The following is a 6,257-nucleotide window of genomic DNA, read 5'->3' as shown; positions in this document are numbered from 1 at the left end:
CCTCAGAGACTCCCCAGTTCCCAGCCTCTGTTGGGGAATGGAGGTGGCAGGGCCTACAGGTTTCAGTTAGCTGTGGGGCTCTGCGATGAAGGGACAGGACAGATGGCATGATTTCTTTATCTCAGAGCAAGTTTCAGGTGGGGATGGTCATAAAAACAGTGTGCCACTTGTACTGTGAACCTCCACTGAAACACACTGTCAGGTGCTGGGACTCCAGGAGAACTTAGCTGCCAGGTTTCCGGCAAGAAAGGAGAGCTGAAGAAGGTCAGTCACGCCCTGATGCTCGAGTCCTGTTTCAGGGAAACACAGGGAGAGTTAGCATTCTGCAAGGCTAAGGCCAGGGGGCAGTTTGAAGAGGCGCGTGGTGGGTACTTGGGGATGGGAGGGGGAGGCAGAGGGTGGCATCTCATGCTTCTGGTGTGTGCGCTGGGGTAAGTTGAGGAGGCTGTTTCTCATTAAGCACACTGGAGGGTTCCGTCACTTACAGGAAAACCACCCGCTTATCTGAAATCTGACCTACTTCGGGTAGGAGCCAGACAGGGCTCCTGCGTCCCACAGGGACACTCAGGCTGTACTTGTCCAAATCTTTGAATCCAGCCAGCCTTCAGCTAGGAGCATCAGCCCTCAACACATGCCCACTGTCCACAGAGGAGCTGGGGCCAGGCTGAGATCCGCCCCTGCTAGGTGTCAAACGTGGGTGAGGTGGCGCAGCAGAGCACAGGAGGCTGAGGTCCTCCTGAGTCATGCTTGCTCTCCTGGGCCCATGCTGTAGTAGAGCCTTTCCTGTCTCGAGTTGCCATGCTCCTGGGATTCAGAAGTCTAACTTCTTTTATTTTATTTAGTATTTTTAGTTGTACATGGAAGCAGCATCTTTGTTGATCTACTTTTATGTGGTGTTGAGGGTCGAACCCAGTGCCTTAACACATGGGAGGCAAGTGCTTTACCGCTGAGCCACACCCCAGCCCCCCAAAAGTTTAACTTATTTTAGGGGCTGCTCCAAGATGTGGCAGGAAATGTTCTTTGGGCTGGGATGGAGGGACATGGGAAGAGAAAGTCCCAGTGTCTTTTGGGGATGGGCAGAATCAGACCAGTTCACTCTTAAGGGGCTTCTTGCCTTCCACTCTGAGTTTTTGGTGGTCCTAGGGATTGAAATCGTGGTCTCACATATGTTAGGCCGGCGCTCTGCTGCTGAGCTACATTCCTCCTCACCTTCATTTCTCAAGAAGTCTTACGTATATATTTTCAAAGCCGCTTTTTTGTCCTACCAAAGATGGCATTTTATTTAGTGGTTGTAATTTTCTGGTCACAAAGAAATGCTAGCAGTGTAGAAGGTGAACAGACTCCATCGCAGGCCTTCTGGAGGTTCTGATAGTGGGAAAGAGGAGACGGGTGAGGGAGAGATAAGGAGCAATAGGACTGATCTTGGATAAACTGTCTTGGCAGCATCAGCCACAGGGCTGGAGGAGGAAGGACTGAGGGTCTTGGTCAGGAGTGGGTCCATGTGGTCCTGGAAGCTGTTGGGGGGACCAGGGCAGAGCCGAGCAAGCAGTGCTGCGTTGACTGGGAAGCTGAGGTCTAAGGATCAGCCTTGCACATGGTGGGGACAGCAACGTTGTCCTGTGGAGGGTGTTTCAGTGTTGCTGGCTCCTGGGCAAGGACCCAGCCAGGTCTTCACCCCAGCTGCCTGCTGAGCAGAATGTGAAGTGCTGCGGAAGGGGACAGCTGAGTTTACAAGTTCCGTTTCTCAGTTCCCGTCTGCCAGCGACCCCCAGAGGTCCAGGCGGCCTTAGGAAACATTCTGCATTAACTAAAGGAAAAGATGGAATGAAAGGGGCACCTGGGGAGAAGGGAGCAGGAAGAAGATAATGAGGGCCATCACCGTCAACCATGGTGCTGAAGGGGCCAAAAACTGGACTAGGCAGTGGGAACAATGAACTTGGCTCACAGCAAGGATTTTCACGTGCTCTGGGGGTGAGAGGCTCTCCTGCCGATCTAGGAGTGGGCCGAGTCACATAGGTCCTGTGAGGCAGGAGGGACGTAATGGCCCTGGGAAGATTGAGTCAGCTTAGAGATGCCCTCCCCCTCCTAGCATTAGTGGTGTCTGACTGGGGACACAGGAACCTGCTCAGCATAATCATCCTGGTTCCCTTTTCCTGTGCAAGTTCCTCACCTTCATCCTGAGGTCTCACTGCAACCCAGGCCTCAGCTTGGTAGGAAAGGCAGGGTTAGAGTCGGCGGTGGGGAGAGTTGTTCACCACCGTGGTCTGCAGGCCTGGCTGCTGCTGGAGCCCTCTAGGACTGGGACCTTGTCCTGCTGCCTGCAAGGCACCTTATGCTATCAGAATGCTGGTCTGGGATGACAGAATCTGGGCACTGGGCCCGACTGCCTCCAGCTCTGTCACCTCCCATCTCTAGAGCTCCACTTCCTCTCTGGTTGCACCCAAACTCCCATCTTGAAGGCTCCCTGAAGTTCCTCTGTGCCTAGCAGGCCCGCTTCAGATCCTTTCGCTTGCATGGTCTCCGTTTCACAAGAAGTGGTGACAGTACCACCGAACAAGGGCCTAAGGCTGCACAGCTGGTTAGCACAGCACCCCAACAGGCTTCTGATGACTCCTCATTGTCTGCATTCTCCTGCCACCCCTCACCGTGGAAGGGAAAAGGAGGCCATCCGAGGTCCCACCATGCTCGCCTCGTAGAAATATCAAGAGGGCCGCTGGGTTTCCCTATCCCACCCACACCTGCCCATTCGTTATATCCTGAAGTCTGGGGAAGTCTTTGTTTTCTGACCCTGCCTTGCCTAACAAGTGTGAGAGGCCCTGGGTTCAATCCTCAGGACCACTGACCTCTTAACCCCCATCCCCAGGACCACTGACACACACCTGTAATCCCAGAGGTTGAGACAGGAGGATCCCAAGTATGAGGTCAGCCTCAGCAAAGCTTTGTCTCAAAATTATAAAAAAGGGCTGGGTGTGATGGCGAATGCTTGTAATCCTAGGGGTTTTGGAGGCTGAGGCAGGAGGATTGCAAGTTCAAAGCCAGCCTCAGCAATTTAGTGAGGCCCTGAGCAACTTAGTGAGACTCGCTCTAAAAATACATATATATATATATATAAAAGGGCTGGAGACGTAGCTCAATGGTAAGGCTCCCCTGGATTCAATTCCCAGTTTCAAAAAACCAAAAAACAGCCACTCTTTTCTGCCTCCTCCTCCTTCCACAAGGAATCAGCCAGGAGGCCACTCCTTGAGTCTACCCTGAGAGCTTTCTTGCACTTTCAGCCTCCTACCCATCTCAGCAGAGCCATCTGCTCCCCACGCCCCTCCTCCTTTCGCTCAGGAGGGGTTCAGACCTACAGACAAAGGAAGTGGAACCCCAACTGTTGACTCAGCATTCCTGTTTCTCCTTCAGCTGATTCGCGCTGGAGTGGAAAGGAGGGAACTGGCTAGTCACTGGAGCTGGTGCCCGGGCCAGGCTGGGGGTGGTGTGGCAGCAGTGCCCAGGCCTAGGGAAGGTAGCCGGGGACAGGGGGCTGCAGGGTCACTGTGCCCTGGGGTCTCCCACCCACAGCCATCAGACCTCATCCTCTTGCTCTGCACCCTGGCAGGAAGTGGGACCCTGACAGGCACGACTGCAGAGACAGTGTGTGAGAACAGGCAGTGCGGAGGGGAGGGGCCCAGCATAACCCCGACCCCAGGGGGACCTGGGGACCATCCTGAACAAACAGCCCTTCCTCAGAAAGCCAAGACAAAACTGAAACCCAGGGCAGATGCTTATAGGTGGTTGGAGCCCCAGTGGAGCTTTGCTAGCCCTGAAGTAGGTCTGGACAAAGAAGCTCACAAAAGGAGCCGGGGGAGGGAGTGGGGTCCTGAGTGAGGCAAAGGGCCCAAACCCAGGAGGCTCAGGAGACAGAAATGCCCTGGAGCCATTTCAGGGATTCACGGCACAGACACAGAGGCTTAAAAGGCACCTTCCTCCTCCCCAGTCCCAAGCTTTGCACAGGGTCTAGGAAGGAGGTGAAGGGGCTACCCTTCAGTCACTCCCATCCCTGCTCATTTCTGTGTGTGTGTGTGTGTGTGTGTGTGTGCGCGCGCACGCGACTGAATCCAGCAGAACACTTTACCACTGAGTTACATCTCCAGCATTTTTTTTTTTTGGATGGTGCTGGGGATCGAACCCAGGGCCTTGTGCATGCAAGGCAAGCACTCTACCAACTGAGCTATAGCCCCAGCCCCTATCTCCAGTATTTTTTATTTGAAGTCAGGGTCTCACTAAGTTGGTAAGGGTTTCCCTAAATTGCTGAGACTGGCCCTGAATTTGCAATCCTCCTGCCTCAAGCCTTCTGAATAGCAGGGATTACAGGCATGTGCCACTGCACCTGGCTTTGCACCTCTATCTTTACTGGCACTGGCTAGTTCATGCAGCTTCCTCACTCCCCCAGCCCTTCGGACTCAGTCCCCCACCCACTACTTTGGGCAGGGATACTTTGCAGAGAGAGGCCTGCCACCTGTGCCCTGGGGTCTCCCACCCACAGCCAGCAGACCTCATGCTCTTGCCCAGGTGTCTTTCAACTCCTAGATCCCTCTATCCCTGCAGCATTGGCAGTTCAGCCACAACAAAAGAGAGAGAGAGAGAGAGAGAGAGAGAGAGAGAGAGAGAGAGAAGGAGCCTGGAGAACTTGGATCCCTGTGAGGGGAGGTTGTTGGCGATGATTTATTAGCCAGACAAGAATCAACAAACAAGTTCTAACATCTGTTCTCACCAAACCATTCCTCAGACAACAGCAGCATTGGACTGGGGCCCAGACTCAAAGGCCCAGAGGGCCAAGGAAATTAGACTCCAGGAGGAGAAACCAGGGCAGCAGGAGCCAGAGGGCCCTGGTAGCACACTACTTTGCTGTCTTAGAGGATCACCAAGCATCAAGCCACTGGATTTCTGGGGACTCTCAGCAGTCAGTGTGTGTGTCCCTAAGAGGAGGAGGCAGATTCCACATTTGCTCCTCTGAAGTCCAGGTTTTTTTTTTTTTTTTTTTTTTNGTTCAAAGCCAGCCTCAGCAATTTAGTGAGGCCCTGAGCAACTTAGTGAGACTCGCTCTAAAAATACATATATATATATATATAAAAGGGCTGGAGACGTAGCTCAATGGTAAGGCTCCCCTGGATTCAATTCCCAGTTTCAAAAAACCAAAAAACAGCCACTCTTTTCTGCCTCCTCCTCCTTCCACAAGGAATCAGCCAGGAGGCCACTCCTTGAGTCTACCCTGAGAGCTTTCTTGCACTTTCAGCCTCCTACCCATCTCAGCAGAGCCATCTGCTCCCCACGCCCCTCCTCCTTTCGCTCAGGAGGGGTTCAGACCTACAGACAAAGGAAGTGGAACCCCAACTGTTGACTCAGCATTCCTGTTTCTCCTTCAGCTGATTCGCGCTGGAGTGGAAAGGAGGGAACTGGCTAGTCACTGGAGCTGGTGCCCGGGCCAGGCTGGGGGTGGTGTGGCAGCAGTGCCCAGGCCTAGGGAAGGTAGCCGGGGACAGGGGGCTGCAGGGTCACTGTGCCCTGGGGTCTCCCACCCACAGCCATCAGACCTCATCCTCTTGCTCTGCACCCTGGCAGGAAGTGGGACCCTGACAGGCACGACTGCAGAGACAGTGTGTGAGAGGGCAGACCTGTCAGGGGACAGGGCTAAGTCAGGATCCAGGAGAGGGACCCAGCACTCAGACCCCGACGTGGCAGAAGTCTGGAAAAGCAGCCAGGTTTCCTATCTGAGGAAGTCTCTGATGTTTCCTATGGAGGGAGTTAGAGGATAGGGGGTAAGGAATAGACCCTGAACAAGGAAGTCAGGAAACCTGTGTTTTAGTCCTTGACCTTGACCCAGTCACTATCCCTCTCTGGCTTTGCTTCCTTATCTGCACAGGAGGGAGCTGGACTTGATCAGTAAGGGCAGATGAAACACTGCTCCTCCTCCCTCCAGCATCAGTAGCAGACATCACTAATCAATCATGGTGCTCCTTTCTGCTGAGTTCAGGTATGACCTTAGCATCCTTTCCAATGCAGCTCGCTAGGCAGCCACGACCAACGGATTGGAGTTGGCATGCAAGATGACACCTCTTTGCCATCCTTGCAATAGATGAAGGCTGAGGTTCTTTCCAGTTTTGATCACCTTTATATACCATCCACATTTCCTGAGAAGGACACCCAGCATGTGTGTGTGAAGGTCTCTGGACCTGATGTCCCAAGTTTTCCCCCAACCAGCTCAGACTTACCAC

Source organism: Marmota marmota, unplaced genomic scaffold (genome assembly GCF_001458135.2).
Source record: "Marmota marmota marmota unplaced genomic scaffold, marMar, whole genome shotgun sequence".
Lineage (NCBI taxonomy): Eukaryota > Metazoa > Chordata > Mammalia > Rodentia > Sciuridae > Marmota > Marmota marmota.
This window is presented reverse-complemented; position numbering follows the sequence as displayed.